Source organism: Passer montanus, unplaced genomic scaffold, assembly GCF_014805655.1.
Source record: "Passer montanus isolate IOZ18808 unplaced genomic scaffold, ASM1480565v1 scaffold35, whole genome shotgun sequence".
Classification (NCBI taxonomy): domain Eukaryota; kingdom Metazoa; phylum Chordata; class Aves; order Passeriformes; family Passeridae; genus Passer; species Passer montanus.
Window position 1 is genome coordinate 8,998,493 of NW_024368263.1, and position 19,545 is coordinate 9,018,037.

The 19,545-nt window shown below is 61.0% G+C and overlaps 1 protein-coding gene across 9 annotated transcripts in view; it reads left to right on the forward strand.

Annotated features, from left to right (window-relative positions):
• RBFOX3 (RNA binding fox-1 homolog 3) overlaps positions 1-19,545 on the forward strand; it is a 136,589-nt gene that overhangs the window by 56,956 nt on the left and 60,088 nt on the right. For 6 of the 9 annotated variants that reach the window (XM_039716131.1, XM_039716133.1, XM_039716134.1 and 3 more), the window contains exon 2: positions 7,335-7,449. The gene's annotated coding sequence lies outside the window, so the exon portion shown is untranslated. Of the gene's footprint in view, positions 1-4,742; positions 4,882-7,334; positions 7,450-18,537; positions 18,802-19,545 lie in introns of those variants that run through there. The other 3 variants (XM_039716129.1, XM_039716135.1, XM_039716130.1) reach the window with 3 other exon arrangements.

Here is a 19,545-nt window from a genome sequence, read left to right on the forward strand (position 1 = left end):
GCCTGCAGCCCCTCCGGCTGCTGCATCGGTGCCCTTGGCTGCCCTCGCCTGGCCCGGGGAGCCCTGGGGGGCCGGGGCTGCCAAGAGAATCCTGCGGCTCCTTGGAGGGGCTGGGGTGCAAGATGAGCAGGTCCCAGCTGAGCCCCCGCGGAGCTGGAGGTGGCGGGTGCTCCTCGCCTCTCCCTGCGGAGGGTGCAGGCGTTTTTTCGAGGAGGGATGCTGGGGAGAGCCCGGCAGCCGGTGGAGGTGGGGACCAGCCCCAGCACGGCCGGGGGAGTCATTAAAACCCTGGTCAGCAGTGGGGAGCGGCGCTGAGCAATCTGCTGGGGCGTCAGTGCCCTGGATTATTGCTGTGAGCAGCTGAAGGAGAGCAGAGAAGAGGCGTGAGCTGAGAGGAATGACAAAGAGGGGAAGGAGAGGAAGAGGCCCTGGAGGAGGAGGAGGAGGGGGAGGCTGGATCAGTGCCGCAGGCAGTGCAGGGTGCTCCAGCAGTGATGCTCTACTGTCCCAGCAGCTGCTGGTCCCTGCTCCCTAGGCGGGCTGTGGTGTCCCGATGTCTGTCCTGTTGGCCCTGTCCCTTGGCAGCCCTCTCCCCGCAGTCCCTGGGGCTGCCAGGCTCCTTTCTTGTGTCACTTTTGTTTTCCCGACGGAGAGGTGGAGCTCTCAGGTCACTCAGATCCTGCTGTCACTTTCCCATGAGGCTTTAACCAGGTTCACTAAAGCTCCTCTGTCTCTTCAGCTGTGCTGGCTGTAAATCTGGGCAGGTCTCACCGGGCACTGGGCTGGTGCCAGTCTTTACATGATCTGCCTTTCTCAAATAAGGAATGCTTTCCCTGGCATTTCTAGCTCCCTGTCATCACTGGAAGTGTTGGAAAGGGCGGGGGGAGGATGTGTGCTGGGAGCAGTGTCCGTGTGGTGGCCAGGAGGGCTGGCAGGGGCAGAGCCCTGCGTGGGGCCAGCTCAGGGCTGGGGTGAGTCCTGGGGGTGCCATTGTCCCTCCTGCCCATCCCAGAGCCCTCTCTGCTGGGAGCCTCGGCAGCACAAGGGCTGCACCCAGGTGAAGGGACTGTGGTCTGTGTTTCTCCAAGAGGAGCCATGCTGGTTATTTGATCTCCAGGGCTGGGATGAGGGCTGATCCCTCAGGGCCTGGAGAGGGCAGGGTGTGAGTGTGGCTGAGTTGCTGGTGTGCTGGGGCTGAGCATGGCAGCTGTTGTGGGGCAGCCAGGGAGTTGGAAGAGCCCAGTCTGGATCCACTGCTGTCCCCTTAAACTGTGAATCTGCTGTTGCCTCTGGTTGACCCCCAGGCCCTTCCCTCCATCTTGGAGCTCCCTGGATTTGCTCTGTGGTCTTTCTCTCTCTCCCTTGGTCCTCAGGTACTGTTCACAGCCACGTTTTGGTCACAGGAGGTGGCGCCTGGAGGCCGGAGCGCTGGTCCCAGAGCTGCCAGCACAGATCCCACCTTGGGATCTTCAGCCATCCTTCTGTGCTAGAAAGTGCTGGCATTTCTCCATGCAGCAACTTCCTCCTGGCAAAGCCCCAGCTGGATCACCGTGAGAGGCACACTGAGGCTCTCTGGATGTTTCCCCATGGGCTGGGTCACCATGAGAGGCACACTGAGGCTCTCTGGATGTTTCCCCATGGGCTGGGTCACCATGAGAGGCACACTGAGGCTCTCTGGATGTTTCCCCCATGGGCTGGATCACCGTGAGAGGCACACTGAGGCTCTCTGGATGTTTCCCCATGGGCTGGATCACCATGAGAGGCACACTGAGGCTCTCTGGATCTTTCCCCCATGGGCTGGGTCACCGTGAGAGGCACACTGAGGCTCTCTGGGTGTTTCCCCCATGGGCTGGATCACCGTGAGAGGCACACTGAGGCTCTCTGGATGTTTCCCCCATGGGCTGGATCACCGTGAGAGGCACACTGAGGCTCTCTGGATGTTTCCCCCATGGGCTGGGTCACCATGAGAGGCACACTGAGGCTCTCTGGATCTTTCCCCCATGGGCTGGATCACCGTGAGAGGCCTGGATGTTTCCCCCATGGGCTGGGTCACCGTGAGAGGCACACTGAGGCTCTCTGGATGTTTCCCCATGGGCTGGATCACCATGAGAGGCACACTGAGGCTCTCTGGATCTTTCCCCCATGGGCTGGATCACCGTGAGAGGCACACTGAGGCTCTCTGGATGTTTCCCCCATGTGGTCCCTGACTGGTGGCAGGGTCTCTCCTGCAGGAGGTGAAGCCCCTGCCCTGGTCCCCATCCCCTGTCGGGACAGGCTGCTCGTGGGGATCCTGGGGATGGAGCTGGGAGCTGCAGCAGCTCACCAGGGGCGAGCCACTGGGACGTTCCCAGCTACTGTCTCTGGCGCATGGCACTGGCACAGGGCAGGCTGCCCTCCCTGGCTGCTCTGGGTGTGCTGTATCTCTCCCAGTGGTGGCTGGTGCCATGGAGTGCCCGGTGTGGGAGCTGATGGCTCCAGTGTTACACAGCAGAGCACAGCCCCTGCCTGCAGCAGCACCAGATGCTTTCCCTGCAGTTCAAGTTTTCCCATCTCATTCATTTTAGAGATTAATTAAAGTGATTCCCCTCCCTCTCTCCCAACCAACCTCCCTCCCTCCCTCTCTTTTCCCTGTTCCATACAGCTGCACATGGATTTTAGGGTCATGCTTGTTTACATCTGTTATATTTACATTAATGGGTGTTTGTTTTAGGAAAAACAGCAGAAATCCCATAAAAACCAAATATTTGTGTCCCACAACTGGTCCTGCAGCCCCACTGGGGTGGGGCCTCCCTGGGCAGCCCGTGCTGCACCCTGGCAGCAGGTCTGCATGGAGAGCTCTGCTGCAGCATCTTTTAGGGGGTGCTGTGAAGTGACCCCCGGTGCTTACGGGGTGTTTGGGTGGGTGTTCCACACACCCCTGGGTCTCGTGCTGGGTGGTGGCAGCCAGGTCAGCTGCATGTGTCTGCCAGGGATAATCCCCCATCCTGGTGCAGGGATGCTGCTAAACCGCCTTTGATGGGGCAGGCGGTGGGTTCGTTCTTTCATCAGGAGGTTGGAGGAGGGAGAGTGTTGAGAAGAAGAAAGAGAGAGGGGAGGAGGAACGATAATTATTTTTTCCAGTGGCTCTGAGCTGCTGGATGCCTTTAAAGTTGCCTTTGTGTTCCCGTGGGTCAGGCCGGGCAGAGCCTGGCCCGGGGCCGCGTGGCGCGGCCGCCTTTGTCGGTGGGGCCGCGGTCTCGGTTATTAACGGGGATGTGGAGACCCAGAACCTCAGATCTTCCGTGTGGCTGGTGGGAGGAATGTGCAGGGCTGCCTTATCACGCTCATTTAACTGGTTAATACATCTTCAGAGCAAATAATGCAGGCTGGGGGTGAACTGCTTAACCAACCTCATTACTATTGTGCATTTAGCAGCTTGGAGAAAGATAATACCTTTCAGGTTTGACCCAATTTTAGTTTTTGTTGTCATAACCATGGAAAATCGACCTTCAGAGACCCTCAGCAGTGAGCCTGAATAGGAAGTGATTTACAGCAAAAGTGCCGTGTGGAATGCTTAATGCACTTGTGCAGGAAAACAAGACTGCAAGCAGCTGCTGGCATCCCTTCGCCACAGCCAGGGCTGCCCCGGCTGCTGGCACCCTGTCCCTGCTGCAGGGGCTGCTGGCACTGCCCTGCCCCTGGGCACACCCTCCGTGTGGGATGAGCCCCGGGCTGGCACAGCTGTCCTGGGGCCGTGCTGGCCTGTGCAGAGCTGTGATCCCTCACTGCAGTGCCAGCGCTCCTCGGTCAGCCGAGCGGGGCTGGCCTGGGCACCACTGTGGCCACGGCCAGAGCTGCTCACTGCAGTGGTCAGGGACCCCGTGGGCAGTGTGCACCCCACAGTCCCCGTGCAGCCCTGAGCACCTCTTGGCCCAGGTGTGCTCAGCCTGGCCCAGTGTGCCAGGGCCAGCTGTGACTCGCTGATTTTGGCCTTGGCCAGCCTCTCCCACCACACCAGCCTGTGGCTTTTCTGCTGGTGCCCTTCACCACCCGGGCTGTGCCGTGGGAGTAGTGCCAGCCCTGCTGCCCCAGTTCCAGCCCTGCCACCCTGGTGCCAGCTGTGCCACCCCCAGTGCCAGTCCTGCCGCCCCGGTGACAGCCCTGGTGCCAGCCTGCTGTGGCGCCAGCAGTGTTCCCACGGGTGAGATGTCACCCACACCTGTGGAGGTGGTTCCCATCGCTCTGGTTTTGTCTGGGGCAGGCAGAGATTTCCTCAGCTCCAGCAGTGGGGGTGTGTGGGACCTTCCTCTTGCTCCTGTGAGGAGGAGGGTGGCAGGGGGGTGACAGGCCTTCCTCCCCTTTCCTGAGGCAGCTGCAAGTGTGGCTCTGCCACCCAAGCCTGTCTCTGTGGTGCTGCTGCTGTGGCGTGTGGGTGGTCCCTGTGGCACGGGATTACAGCTGACAGCAGTGCCTGGGGCTGGGGGAGTGCTGGGAGCAGCTGATGCCCACGGGAGTGGGTGATGCCCGTGGGCTACAGGTGATGCCTGCGTGGGTTCCAGGCTCGCCCAGCACACCCCTGGGGCCCGAGGAGCACTGGAAGCAGATGGTGCCCATGGCATGCGGGCTTGCCCAGCCCAGCAAGGGGCTCTGCTCACTCCTGGGAGCTGTAGGAGGAGCAGGTCTGTCCAGCCAGGGCGGCTCTGGGGCTGTGGCAGTGGGGGCGTGCTCTTCTCCCTCCCCTCCCCAGGGCTGTGTTGGGGTGGGGGCACGACAAGGGCAGGCAATGCTACATCACTGTAATTCTGCTGTTGGAAGGAGAAGCTGCTCCCTCAGCGCAGGAGTTGAAACTCTTCAGCCTTCCTCAGTGTCACCTCCATGGCCATGGATACCTCCAGGTGTGACGTAAGTGAGACCCGGGGAAAAAAACATCTTCTGTTTAGCATCAAAATCCCATTAGTGAGTGCCGTGTTGTGCTGCACAGCTCTCAGCTGTGGCGCAGATAAGTGGGAAATAGCTGCAGGTCGGGCTGGAGCAGGAGCTGTGTCTGGGGCTGCACAGGTGCCGAGTGCTGCTTCAGCGAGTTTGCTGCTGGAAGAAAATTCCTCTCCCCGTGCCCCTGCAATCCAGGGAAAAGCACTGCGGGCTCCTGCTGCCCCCCAGCCCCACCTGCTGAGGGGCATTTCTGTGGCACCCCGCTGCCACGGTGGGGTGTGACAGGAGGCACCGGGCTGGGGCCAGCAGCAGCGTCCTGGGAGCGTGGAGGCAGCGGCAGAGGCTCAGCCTTCTGGAAATGAGCCGGCACAGCCTTGGTCCTGCCCCTTGCAGCAGCCGCCAGGCTGGCCCAGGGATTGCAGATGCTGTGGGCAGCTGCATCATCCCATCTCCTCCCTGAGGTGCTGCTGGCTTTGATAAAACCTCTCAGCCTTGCAGGGGTTGGCTTGTTGATCTAATCGCTGTGGTTTAGTGTGCAGTAAAAGCCCGGTGGCTCCTGGGGGAGATGTCCCATGGAGATCTGCAATTCACTTTCCGTCCCTCCTGGGGAAGGAACACTTTCCCAGTGGCAGGGTGCTGCAGGGATGCTGCCAATGGTGAGGGATGCTGCTGGGCCCCCAACACCAGTGGGGAACGTGCCAGCCCCTGTCCTGCACTCACACGGCTTTGCTTTTCAAAACAGAAAGGGCTGAAAAAATCCGGCCGTGTTCAGTTTGTTTTAGTGATGCAATTGGCTTTTCCTAGAGTTTGTCTTGTCCTGCACTTACTGCACAGCATTGGAGGGGTTCAGTGTGGGGCAAACCCCACAGTGTGAGTCCCCTTGAGCCCCCAGCTCCAGCGTGGTTCTGGTCACTCACAAACCACAGCAGGGAGGGAAGAGGCACTGGTGGCAGAGCCTGTGGAAGGGGACAGCCAAGGGGCATTTAGGGGACACTGAGGGGGGTTAGGGGACCAGCTGTGACAGACCAGCATTAAAGAGGCTGGGGTGGAAGGGCTGGGGAGCGACGCTGCTGAGCTGTAACTGTGCCTGCTGATCAGGAGCAGAGCCTAATGAGCAGGACTAATGAAGCAGGAGGGGAATTCCAGCGAGTCTGGGGAGTGCCTGCGGCGTTCACTGTATCTTTGTGGGCTCTCTGTGGTCTGTCCCCAAACCAGTGACGGTGCCCATCGCAGGGATGGTGCCCACTCCCAGCAGCATGCTTGGTGTGCTGGGTGACTGCAGGTGCCAGTCCCAGAGTGGGTGCCTCCAGTCTGCTCCTGGGGCCAGCATCCAAGCGCCTCTGTAGGCTGCCTCTTGGATTTTTACTGGCTCTGCACTGCTGGGAAGCCCATCCCTGTCTGCTGGGGTTATTGGAATGTGCTGGCACAGTGTTTGGGAGACACTGGTGGCTTCACACAGCCCTGGCAGCAGCCTGCCCCAGGGATTGCTGCAGAGCTAGCCTGGGGGGCCTGACTCCCTTCCCACCTCCCTTTTGGCCGTGCCTGGTTCAGAATCAGGAGGGGATTTGCAGCCACACCAGTGGGCAGGTCTTGTCTTCCTCTTCTCCTGGGTTTTTAGTGAGCCAACCTTGGAGGACCTTGAGTGCCACTCCTGCAGCTCTGCTGTGACTTATCTCCCAGCTTCTGCCCCTGTTCCGCCGAGGGGATAAATCTCAGCTCCCGGTGTGCAGCCGGTGCTCTGCGCCCATCCCACAGCACGGTGCAGGCGTCGTAACTCATGGCACCGGGGGGGCTGCCTGGCCGAGGTGCCAGGGGACGTCACAGCTCTGTGCTGTGATGGATGGGCTGCCCGGGGGAACAGGGAAAAAGTCCCATTACAATGGGGGACAAGCTGTTAAATTATCTCTTGTTCAGCCTGGGTCGGGGAAAATCAAACTGGAGCTGCCAGTAGCCTCCAGAGAGCCTTCGGGAGAGCAGGTTGGGGACTTTATTCCTTTAGGAAGAAGTCTTTTTCTTTCCTTGCCTCCATCCCTTGCACTGGTCAGAGGCCAGGGCTAGTGCTCTCAGGGAGGCAGGACCAGCCTCAGCATTTTCTGTCAGTGCAGAGACTGGGACGTGTCCCACTGGGGACGATAAACTGGGACCTGCTGCGTGCCCCATGCAGCCAAACCCCGTTCCCTGGGCTGAACACGCTTCCCTCTCCTCTGCCCTTGCCACTGGGCAGGGTCCTGCCTCTGCCCATGTCAGGGGCTGCTCCAGGGCTGCTCCCAGCTGTGATAATGGTGCTGTTGAAGGAGGGGGCCAGGCGCGTGCGAGTCCCCGGGGCCGCGGCGCTCCGAGGCGCCGAGCTCCGCCGCGTCCTCCTCCGTTATTAGCGCGGTGCCTACACAGGGACGGCACTGGAGCCTCTCTCTCTCTTCCAGGCTGAGAAGCTGCTGCTGTGAGACCCCGACGGCTCTTCCTGGCGGCGTGGAGGGCTGAACACGAGTGTGAGCTCCACCTGCCACCACACCTGAGGCACCTGCTCTTGCTCTGCAGGTATGTTGTTTCCACCCAGCAGTCCTGGTACGGGAGGGCATGGGGATATTTTTTGGGTGAGGATGAAGATGGTGCTTCCCATGGCTGTGCCTGGGGCAGCAGCTCACAGTCAGCCCACCAGGGACTTTGCACCAGCCCTGGGTACAGATCCTGTGTGTCCAGACTCTTGTGTGCTGACCTGGCCAAGGGGAACGTTGCTGGGACAAGCCACGTCTGCTCTAATCCTCGTGGGATATGGCGTGGGGGGTCTGGGATGCATTGATCAGTCCCAGCCGTCTCCCCCCTGCTGGCTGCAGGAGTGTGGAGGTCCTGGAGCATGTGGGACCTTGGTAGTGCCTGGTGGGAAGGGGCTGCGTGCCCACGATGCACACACAGCCCTGCACGTCGCAGCCCGGCTGGACCCGCCGAGCCAGACCCGGCTCCTGGCACCGACTGTGCTGCAAGCTCCCCTCAGGGCTGCGTGCAGCTCGTGTGCTCTGGGCTGAACCCATCTCTGTCAGTTCACGTTACACGGACTGGAACCCCCTCGTGCTGACACCAGTCTGCACTGGGAGCTCACACCAGCTTGAGGAGGAGTTAAAATTCAAAACTCCTGCAGGCAGTGGGACTCTCTCCTCCAGACGAGGCATTGTCCCTGTTTGTCCCCAGCACTGCAAGCACCCACAGGTTCAGCAGGTGCTCAGAGAGTCGTGGCCATGCCGTGGCAGCCATGGTGCCCAGGGACTGGGCTCTCCTTGGGGCTGTTCTGCCGCAGAATTTGCCTTCCAGTGCCCTCTCCACCAACTGCTGTGCCAGGGGGACCCCCAGAGCTGGGACTGCTCTTCTCCTAGCTGGCAATAGCCAAGGGGAGTGCCTGGGCAGGAGGACTGCCCGTGCAGCACCAGCAGGGCTCCAGGGTGGGGGCTGTGTGTGCCCCCCTTGCAGCACTGCTCACTCCACACTGGCTCCTCTGCCCTGCCCCAGCCCCAGGTGCCTGCTCGGGAATCAAGAAATGAGAGCTTGAAGCTTCTCATCCCTTGCTGGGGCACAGGTCGTCCAGAATGTGGGATTAGAGTGGCCATGCAGATGGATTCCCCAGCTGCATTAATCAGTTCAGAGGCAGCAAAGGCAGCTGAGCTCTGTGCATCACCTTGAAGCTCTTTTTTTTTGTCTTTAGCAAACTTTGGGTGGATGTTATTGCTCATGAAAGCAAGGGGCTGATCATGCTGGGAAGGAGCAGGCGTAGTGTGGGCTGGCACTATTATGCAAGCTTCCCACATGCCGCTCTGCCAGTGCACTCCGTTCCAGAACAACAGCACGCGTCCGCGTGCCAGCCCCGAGCCCACCCCCGGGTCTGCCGGAGCGCCGTGCTCCCGCCGTGCCCACGTCGCCCTCCCCGTGGGCCCTGCTGTGCCCGCTCAGCCCCGAGCCAGCCGCCCCACGGGTGGGCAGTCCTGGGTGAGGGTGCCTGGTCCTGTCCGGCCCCACGGCGCTGGCAGCCAGCTGTGTGAGCGTCCTGGCCAGAGTGGGAGCGCCGGGAGTTTCTGCCAGGACCTTGTGCTGCTCTGGGGCCTGTCTGGCTCTGGGGCTGGGACTGTGCTGCTTGTCAGGGGATGGCAGACAGGCTGTCAGCCCGTCCACAGTGCACGTCGTGCCCCTGCATTGGAAGGGCTGTGCCTTGTCTGTGGGGTCAGTGCAGCCATTGCTGCCAGCGCCTGCTCTGGGCACCAGGGCAGAAGTGGAGCTTGGGCCACCAAGCCTCTCCCTATCCAGCTTTTCTCCCTGCTGCTCTCCTCCTCCTCTCCTGGAGCCTGGCTGTGCCCTGTGTGAGGCTCGGGGCTGCCGGCTCTGGGCTGTGTGGGTGCTGGTGCCGAGCTTGGGGCTCCCTGGGCTGGTGGGGAGCAGCCTGGAGCCAGTGCAGAGCCCCTGCGGCGACTCTCCCCATCATCCCCAAGCCTGCTGGAGCAGCCCCGGGAGGAGAGTGCTCCTTCAAGGAAGACTTGGAGATGAGCAATGGAAAACATCTGACAGGGGAGCCCTTGAGGCGCTTTTGTTCCAGCGAGTGGGAGTGTGAGATCCGCTCAGACATGAAAGGCTGCGCGGCTCCGTCCCCAAAGTCACGGCGAAGGGAGGACGGGGGGTGTGCGGCTGCACCGGGAGGTCATCCCGGGAACGACTGGCACCGGGATCCCTCCCTCCCTCCCTTCCCAGCAACTAAATTAGGTCACACTTGAAAGCCAGTTTCTTGGCTGTGGATTTAATTTAGCTTTTCCAGGCTAGTTATCATATAATAAATTCCAGGAGATTTATAGAAAACATGCCCAGGGAGGCTTAGCCAGTGTGTAACAAGATTTGTGCCTCTTTCCCGCTGTTGAGCAGCTCTGGCGAGCGCGGCGCTGCCGGCAGATGTGCAGGCAGGGCTGGCAGCCCTGTGGGAGCTCCCAGGGAGACAGGGCAACCCCAGAAATGGGGTGGGGACATCGCCCCACAGCTCTCTGGGGCACGGGCGGGTCCCAAACGCAGCTGTCCTCTGCCCTGGCTCCCCACCAGCCATGAATCACCCGGAGCAGGTGCATTCCCTGGCCGTCCATCACTTGTCCTCTCGCCCTGGCTCGGCGTGGGCAATGCCCCATCCCAGCGGTGCCAGTGCGTGCCCAGAGGTGGTGAGCAGTCAGAGGGGAGCGATTGGTGTCTCCCGGTGCTTTTCTGCTCGAGGGGTGACGGTGTGTGGGACGTCCCTGCTGGGGGTACCTTGTACCCTCGCTGCCCTGGCTCCCGGAGCACAGGGAGCATTCGGCAGAGCTGAACTCGGCGTCTCTTGGCTCTCCCCACTGCTGGGGCGGGTTTTCCTCCACTCCGGGAGAGGCTGAGCGGGGAGAGGCGCTGGAATCCGGAGGGATTTGTGGCGAAGGCAGCACTCGGCAGCGCAGCGCTGGGAGCCGGCGGCCCGGCGCGGAGGGCACTGCCAGCGCTCCGGCTCCGCTCCCTGCTAACGCCGCCCAATTAGTGTCTTATTAGTCACTCCGTGTGTTAAGGCATTAGAAACAATTAAGGGTGAGAAGAGTTTCCAGATGTGGCGGCAAGCGCCGGAGCTGGGAGCTGGCAGCTCCGCTGGCTGCTCCCATATGGAAGGGATCTTGCACACAGTGGGACTCGCTGCGGGGCCACGGGGCCAGCGTGGCAGGGTCCCGGGGCCACTGGGGTGTAGGGAACTCCTTCTGGGCAGCCCTGGGGGCAGTGCCCACCTGGAGCCACAGCCAGGGCTGGTGGATGGAGGAATTAGCTGCTGAGATGCCCGTGGATGAGGGACACAGCCGGGCGTGCTCCCTGAGATTGGGTTTGCTCAAATCAAATATTTATTTACTGCTGCAGCTGGGTGTGAGTCAGTCCCCCCATGCCCCCAGCCTGTGCTGGCAGCCCTGCGCCGTCCTGGCGAGACACCGGGGCTGGGGAAGTGCCTGGCAGTGAGCACAGGAGCATCTGGGACGTGGCATGTGGGGGACAACTGCTGCGACAGGGACGGTGCCGTGTTGTGACACTTTTAGGTGTGGGAGAAGTAGCACAAGCAGAGATGAATGTGACTTCAGAGCCCAAATGCAAGTGACTTCAGCTCCCCAGAAATAGTCCCCAGGCAGTGCAGGGGGAGGGAACCTGGAGCTGCAATTTCTGGGGATGTTGGGGTGCTCCTGTGACTTTTTCCCCTCATGCAAGGTCGGCTACACTCCCACCATTGCCCCCCATGCCATGGAACTGGTGAGGCCACCAGCCAGGGGTCACTCTGGCCAGCACAGGCAGTCTCTCCCCAGCATCAAACATCTCACCCTGTGACGAGCACTCTGGGAGGTTTCCCTGTCAGCTGCTGGAGCCCTTGGGTGCCCTCGTGGTGTGGAGGGTGTGGGGGGCATCAGTGGACATTGATGCTGTGGTCGCCCCTCGTGAGCCGAGGCTGAGTGAGCACTGTGAGATGCTGGCGTGCAGGTGGAGAGGGGCACAGTGGCCTTCAGTGCATTGAAACAATTTCTGTGCTGCTCTCCCCAGGGCGAGGAGCAGTGCGTGGACAGATGGTGTTTTTGAGTGACCTTGGAGCTCTGAGCCGTTCCCTCGGCTGCTGAGTAACGGTGGGAGCCGCGGGAAGCGGCAGCGGTGCCACAACCTGCTCAGGCCGGCGGGAGCCTGGCAGGGAGCCCAGGCTGCGAGGGATGTGGGGTGAACCAGGGGATGGAGCCAGAGCCCGACAGCCCTAACGTGAGGGCTGCGGGGAAATCCGCTGTGCACTGCGATCGCCGGCTGCCCGTGCCTGTGGGAGGGGTGTGGTGCGGGCTGCAGCCGCTCCTCCAGCCCGTGTTCGCCTCGGCAGTGGGGTCACTCCTCCTGTGCTCTGCCTTGGGAAGTGCCTGAGTTGTCTCCAGGAGCTGAGGCAGCAGTGCCTGCAGCTGGCACAGAGGGCACCAGGGAGTCCGTGTTGTGCCCAGGAGGGCAGCAGGTGGAAAGGCTTCTGCCGTGTGAAGTTTCTTTCAGAGCTGTCATCCAGGGCTGTGGTCCTGAGGGAACAGATCCAAGGGAAGGGAAAATTGCACTGCAAGGTGCAGCTTTGCTGTCGAAGAGTCACCCTGGGCAGGCTCAGCTCCTCTGGCACCCTTGCAGCCTCCTACGAACTCCGTGCGGGCTGCAGCACCGAGAGGTGTCCTAAATTGGGGAAGGAACAAGGAGCTCTTGGCACTCGCCTGGAGCATCATTTGCATTCCGGCGCAGCTCCCGGCTGCGAGGGAGGCGGGGGCCCGGCAGCCGCGGGGTGAGGAGCGGGGCCGCTCGCCAGCTCCGGCTGCCGGAGCATCCCATGGGACCGCTGCGGAGGGGGCTGTGACTTGGGGATCACCGTGCACCAGGTTCCTTGTTTTCGTTCTTCTCTCACTGAACTTTGTGTCCAAGTTCTCTGTCCAAGATTTGTGCCTGTGCTTCTTCCGAGCGCGAACGGCCTTGTCGCTCTGGGCCCTGTGATGGGATCTCTGGTGACCCACGCTGCAGCTGGCTGTGATCCCATTGTTCTGTGCCCTCCGGGGATGGAGAAGGTGCGTGGGCTGCGAGGGGCAGCCAGGGCCGGGCAGTGCCCGCAGGTGGCTTCAGGCGCTGTGTGGCAGTGTCGCTGCCCGGGGGATGCCGGCCCTGCCCGGGGGATGCTGTCCCTGCCCTGGGGCCGGCGGGAGCAGACCCGGCCGGGCTCTCTGACCGGGATGTGCGGAGGGCAGGGCGAGGCGAGCAGCGGAGCGAGTGGGGCTCTCGTGGCCCCCAGCGCAGCCGGTCAGGACGCCGGACCCCGAGCTGTGGTGGAGTCACTGGAGGGGGCGAGGGGCTCCCGCTGTGCCTGGCGTGTCGGGGTGAGCGCCGTGCAGGGGAGCAGAACGCGGTGCCCCGCAGCGCCTGGGGCACGGGGACTGTCCTCCCGAGGGCTCCCGGGCAGGACGGGGCTGCGGCTGCGGGCAGGGAGCTCTGTGCGGGGCTGGGCTGAGCCCGGGGCTGTGCCCCGTGTGCGGCGGGCGCTGCCGGTGCTCACCGCGGAGCATCACCCACCGCGCCGGTGCCGGGCTGCCCGCAGCATCTGAGCAGCTCCGGTTACTTAACATGCAGCAAGTGTTGTACTCGGAGAAATTTAGACGTAATTTTTTTGTGCTTGCATGTAAATGTGGGTAGGTGCTGTCCTGATTGATGGCAATTAGCATTTTCTAACGGTAACAGATGTTCGGATTGCCAGGAGGCTGGTACCTAACGCCCACACTGCCATCTGTTCTGCTGGGCACTGCCTGGGGAAGCAGCACCAGCGCTGCAGACCTGCGGGGCCGTGCTGGGGTGTGTTTAACAGCAGTGTGCAGGGGGGGTTTATTATGGTTTTTTTCTGGGGGAAAATAATAATAATAAAGAGGTTTTCAGGTTTATAAATAGTACACTGTTTATTATGGGATGGAGACTTTCCATCTGAACAGCAGCCTGGATTGCTGCACAGTTAGCAAAACAGTCTGGACAACGCAGGGAGCAGCTTTCCAGGGGATGCTTTCCAGTGGGAAGGGGTCTGGTCGAGTGGCCAGTGAGTGTTTGTCCCACCCCACCCTCTGCTGGCTCTCCATGGTGGGTGGTCACTGCTTGTGGGGACAAGGGCTGCTCTGCTGTGGGCATCTCCTGTCTGCTCTGGGATGGAAGCAGTGAAACATCTGTGGGGTGTTTGGAGGTGTTTAAAGGTGTGTCTTAGAGAGAGACCCAGAGCCCTGAGCCCAGTCCCACTGTCCAGGCAGTCCCCCTGCAGCCCCTTTCCTCACCCAGTGCCTGTCCCTCCTCATTCCCTTCTGCCTCCCTTTATCTGCAGCCCTTTACACCCATTTTTATTGTACCAGTGCCTATTCCCTGTGTACTTATAGAGAAGCTTTGGTTCGGCTCAGACCAGCTCCTCTGTGCTGCTCCTTCTGTGTGCTCCTGGAGCAGCTCTCCATCCCCTGGCAGCCTGACCCTCCCAGGCAGGGTCATCCCCTGGCACAGATCCAGCGCCAGCCAGGCTGGCACAGCCGCCCTCCCCCAGAGCTTGCAGTGCCAGGCAGCCCGGGAGCACGCTGTGTCACACACTCACACACACTGCCAGTCACATGCTCACACTCACACACTCACACTCAAATGCTCACACTCACAAACTCACACTCACACGCTCACACTCACTCTCCTCCCAGATGCTGGAGCCGGTGACTCAGAGTCAGCCCGAGGCTGAGTAATGCTCTCAGATGTCTCCATGTGCTTCCCAGGTTGCAGCAGATGCTTCCGTGTTCAGTGCTTTGGGCTTTGTGCTGCTCAGTCTCAGGGCCTGCCAGCCCCCTCTGGGCTGACCCCCTCCCCCTGCCCCCTGCCCCCCGTCCCACTGGGGTGCTGCTGCTGGCCCAGCCACTCACATTCCCAACTTACTGTGGCCTGAGCTGCGTTAGGTACAGACAGATCTTAGATACAGATCATGAGGTACATTAGATCTTACCTGTTTGCTGTGTAATTCCACTCTGCTTTTCACTGAGCTCCTGTTCTGCATGTGGGGGCTCGGGGGGTCTTTCCTTGCCCTGGCCCCTCTCCTCTCTGTGCTGTGCTTTCCAGTGCTGTGGCCCAGTGCAGCTTGACAGGATGTCCTGGGCCAGTTCTGGGGGGTTTCTGGGATGGAGGACATGCTGTCCCTGGTACGTGACCTGGTGGGGGACTGGGAGTCACCACACTGGGCAGAGGAGCAGATTTGGGATGAGCCAAGGTTTCATGCTCGTGTGAGAGGTTCAGCCCTTGCTGCAGTGCTGGCACCAAGGCACCTGGTGATGCCTGAGAGGTGTTTGTGGAGAAATGTGGGCTGGGGACAGGGATTTGGGCTGGGGACAGGGATTTGGGCTAGGGACAGGGATTTTGGCCTGGGGAATGGGATTTTGGGCTGGGGATGGGGATTTGGGCTGGGGACGGGGATTTGGGCTGGGGATGGGGTGAGGAGCTCAAGTGCAGACAGGCTTCTCCCCCTCGCTTTCTTTTTTTTCTGTTGGAAAACAAGCCTGCTTCGTCTTTGTTTCTTCCCCTCACTCTTCAAATCCATCTGGGAAAACTTCCCCGGGTGCTCGCAGAGGTGTCACCAGCCCGGCAGCTTGTGCTGCTCTAATAAAATGGCTCCGTAGCAGAGGGTTTGATCTATTTTTAAAGCGAGCATTGCGCTGTCTCCTCCCGCCCTCCCACTGGCAGCGAAACAGAGCCCGAAGGCTCCTGGGAGCGCGGCAGCAGCGGCCAGAGCCCAGGCCTGTGCCACAGCTGTGCCACAGCCGTGCCCGGCCTGCCAGTCCCATCCCTGCTCTCCGTGCCCGGGAAACGCTCCAGGGAGCAGGGCAGGGCTCCCTCCACTGCTGTGTCAGGGAGAGGAGCTCTCTGCGTGGTGTTATTCCTCCCAGCGGTGGTTGTGCTGTATAAATTAACATACAGAAACTTCGCTCCGCTTGGAAGTAGGGTATTTTCTGCTTGTTTGATGCCCCGTTATTAAAACTCGATTCCTACGAATAACATCCTTTAAATAGAATTCGTCTTCCAGCAATGACTCATCGCAGAGCAGCAGCTCCTCACAGGAGAAGGCAGCACGAGGGCAGGTCTGGCACTTGCAGCCTTGGGAATCCCCACATCGGTGCCCGGGGCTTTGCTGCGTGCTGGGGAAGCCGCCCGGTGTCTCTGCTGCCCATCCTGCTGCCCCGCCTGCTCCAGCTGCTCCGGTGCCTGCAGGCTCAGCCCGGGGATCCCTGGTGCCCTCTGGGGTGTCCTGGAGCCTGCACAGCCTCGGTGGCAGGAGGGACCGTGCTGGCGTGATGGTGGCACCGTGATGGTGTCACCATGCCACCGTCTCCTGCCCATGCTGTGCCCTGGCACTGGCTGGGGATGAGGTGAGCTCCGGGGGCAGGAGGCTGCAGGGACTGAGGGTGTGATGGATCTCTGCCCAGCCTGGTTGTGCCCAGCCCTGCCAGGCAGTGGCCAGGGCAGTCCAGCAGCAGGATGTGGGGCATGGTGAGATCTGCCCCCACGTGTGTGCCCATTCTGCTGGCACTGGCTCTGCCTGTGCTTGTTCCCTTGATGAAGGTTCTTACAGCGGTGTCAGGGACAGGAACAGGGGTGGGAATTGTGTCAGGGAGAGGAGGTGGATTTCAGGTGTTCTCTAGGTGGGGGGTTGGATGGAGTCCAGATGGAGCCAGCAGGATGGACGGGCTGGGGCTGAGGGGCTCCTCCCCAGAGCTGTTTCACCAGCACAGCAGAACATCTGCACGGGGCAGGTTTCCCCCAGGGAGGAAGAGGAGGGCACAAGCCAATCTCCAGCCCAGGCAGTGTCAGGCTGGGGCAGCTCCAAGTGGTCCTGAGCTGCTGCAAAAATGAGTTTTCTCCGTGCTCTTGCCTCCTCCCTGGGACGCCGCTCGCTCCGGTTCAGGGGTTCCTGCCAGGATTATTATTCTTTCAGGTCTGACATCTGTTAAGGTGACAGCAGCCGGGGAGAGGGAAGGGATTGGAACAAATTTCTCATAAAAAGTAGCTAAGTTGATGAAACCATTACGGTGCCTGCATCCACCACTCCATCACCGTGACACACCGGGGACAGGGACGGGGACAGGGATGGCACGGGTGCTCCATGGGCTCAGCTCTCCCCGGGAGGGCAGGGCCAGCCCTCTGTCCCGCCATCCCTGTCCCTCAGCTCTGCCCCCTCTCTGTCCCACAGCCTGAGCATCCCACATTTGACCCTTTCTCCCTGCTGGTGCTGCTGTGGCAGAGGCACTGGGGGCAGTGAGCTGGGGCTGGGGCACATGGGGGAGAGAACAGGGCTGAGGGCTGGACTCCAGAGCACTGTCCTGCTGTGCAGCACCCGGGGCTGGACTCCAGAGCATTGCTCTGCTGTGCAGCACCCAGGGCTGGACTCCAGAGCATTGTCCTGCTGTGCAGCACTCGGGGCTGGACTCCAGAGCACTGTCCTGCTGTGCAGCACCCAGGGCTGGACTCCAGAGCACTGCCCTGCTGTGCAGCACCCGGGGCTGGACTCCAGAGCACTGTCCTGCTGTGCAGCACCCAGGGGCTGCAGGCAGGGCTGGCATTAGCCCAGCAAGGCCAGGGGCTGTTTGCCACCAAGGGGATGGTGTTGGTGGTCAGGATGGATCACTCATGGTTCTTGGGTATAGCATCTGCCAGGCTAAATGTGGTGAGGCTCTGTTTGCTGGCCCTGGCTTGTGTCCAGCCAGGCTCCCTGGGCCTTAAATCCTGCCAGTGCCTCTTCCTGCAGAGGTGCTGCTCCAGGGACCATGAAGAGCCAAGAGAACTTCAGAAAAGGCAGCTAATCTCCAGACCATGCCTCAGAAATGGTTTTAATCCCTTTTCCACCCCCACAGCCTCCTTCATTCTCAGCTAGAAGTGGTCACCCCTGTTAAGTGCTGGCTCCTGGGCTGAGCACTGAGCTGGTGGAGGAGGTGCTGGGATGTGGAAGGAAAACCCTTTTTCCTGGAGGCGTTGAGCTATTCCTTACCGTGACCTAGATGTCAGTTTAATGCTCCGACAAGTCCCAAGACTCACATATGAAGTTGCCCAGGGGAAGAGGATATTTCAGGAACACAGAAGCTGCTCAGCAGTGGTAAAGTGCACGAGCTTTCCCTGGCAGGAGCCGTGCTGAGCCTCCATCTGCTCGTGCCCACCGTGCCAGCCATGGAGCGGTGCCCCCTCTCCTCGGGGTGTGGGCACAGTGCTTGGGCACTGGGAGGGTCGGTGGGGCTCTGGCACACCATGGCAGTGCCATGCAGAGCCCGTGGTGCTCCGGGGGTGGAGTGGGAATGGGAGCTGCTGGTACTGCCTGCCCGGAGTGCAGGAACCATCCCTGCTCCATCCCATGGCTCCACGGCAGAGCTGGGCCTGGGCTGCCAGGAGAATGCTGCAGGTGGAGGATGTCCAGTGCTGTGCTGGGTAAATCTGGGTAAATCAGTGCCAGTGCTCTGCTGGGTAAATCTGGGCTTGCACACTCCCTGTCACTATCTCCCTGCCTATACCCAGCTGGTTGTGTTCCCCCTTTCTCCCTCACTCCCCGTGCTCCTCTGTGCCTGCTGGACTTGGGTGCATTCCTGGGGCTCTGCCAGGGGTGGTCCTGCTGGGTCCCCCCCTCTCTGTGCTGCTGCCTTTGTGGCACAAAGCACAATCGCAAAGTGATGCTTCCACCTTGTGTTTCCCCGCACCTGTGAGTTCCCCTGTGGATGATTTAGAGCTGAAAGCCTGGGCTCTGGCACTGGGAGAGGGTTCCCGAGATAAAATAATCTCTGCCAGCAGCTGAAGTGACAGAAGCCCCATTAACAGCAGCATATGCCTGGGAACACCCGTGCTGCGCGGGAGGACGCGGGAGTGGGGAGCAGGGGAGCAGCAGCCCACAGCAAGGGGGGATGTGGGAGCTGGTAATTACTCTGCTGCCATTGGGATGCTCCTCACTAATTTACAGCCTTGGTGGAATCAGGATGTGATTCTTCCTCCTGAGCCTGGGCAGGGCTGTCCCCTGGTGCAGGCAGCCGTAATTATCCACATTTAACTGAGGGCTTCTAAAATGTATTTGTCTTGCAGCATGTGAGTGTAATTGCTGAGGATTAAATAGGAATGCAGTTGTGGCTGGAGCAGGACCTCGTCTGACAGGGAGCACATGGAGCTGGGGCTCCCCGGACTGCTCCCTGGTCTTCTGTGCTGGCAGGCAGGGACACTGCTGCCAGGTGGAGCTGGGGAGGATTTCAGGAGTTTCTGGGCATCACCACGACCTGCCCTGCCTTGCTTTCCTGACTGGAAGTGTGTGCTGACGGGATGGATGTGCTGACAGTAGGAGCCAGGCAGCCTGTGAGTATTCCTGGGGATCTGCTGGTGTGGCTCCTCTCCCAGCACTGGGGCTGAGGCTCTTGGTTTGCCTTGACATGTGTGTTTGGGGACACCAGTGCCACACTGCCAGCTCTGGGCTGTTCTCAGGTGCAGGGCTCTGCTGAGGGGTCTGTCCTGGCATCCCGCTGTCTTGCTGCTCTGGGCTGCAGCCCCAGCCCCAGGTCACCCCCCACTGCAGCCCCATGGCTGGGGGGCTCGGGCAGCAGAGCTCAGGGGCAGGGTGGGGAGCAGAGCTGGGCCCTGCTGGGGACCTTTGGTGCCTCTGGGTTTGGGGTGCTCTGTGGGACGTCTGCTCTGGGGCTCCCCAGTTCTGGTTGCTGCCCCCCCTCCTGAAAGCAAGCTCCCAGTGGGTTTTAAGGCATCTTTGCCCCCTGAGGGGCCGTTTCCTTGCCTGGAGTGGTGGTGACAAACACATGACCTGGACCTGCTGAGCCTGGAGGACGCGGCGCTGGGGTGACAATGGTGTCAGCTGTCCCCTTGGCCCAGGCACAGCTTGCTGGCTGTCACAGGGGTTTGGGGACCATCTTGATCAGGGGGGAGCTGGCAGGAGGGGAGAGGGGCAGCTGGCCACTCTCCATGGCTGTCACCCCCTGCCCCAGGGCTGGCTGTCCCCCATCTCCGTCAGGCTGACTGTGGCTGCAGCCCTGGTCTGGTGGGGTGAAAGTCCTGTGGGCAGTGAGGGGCAAACGTGTGCTGGCACCATGC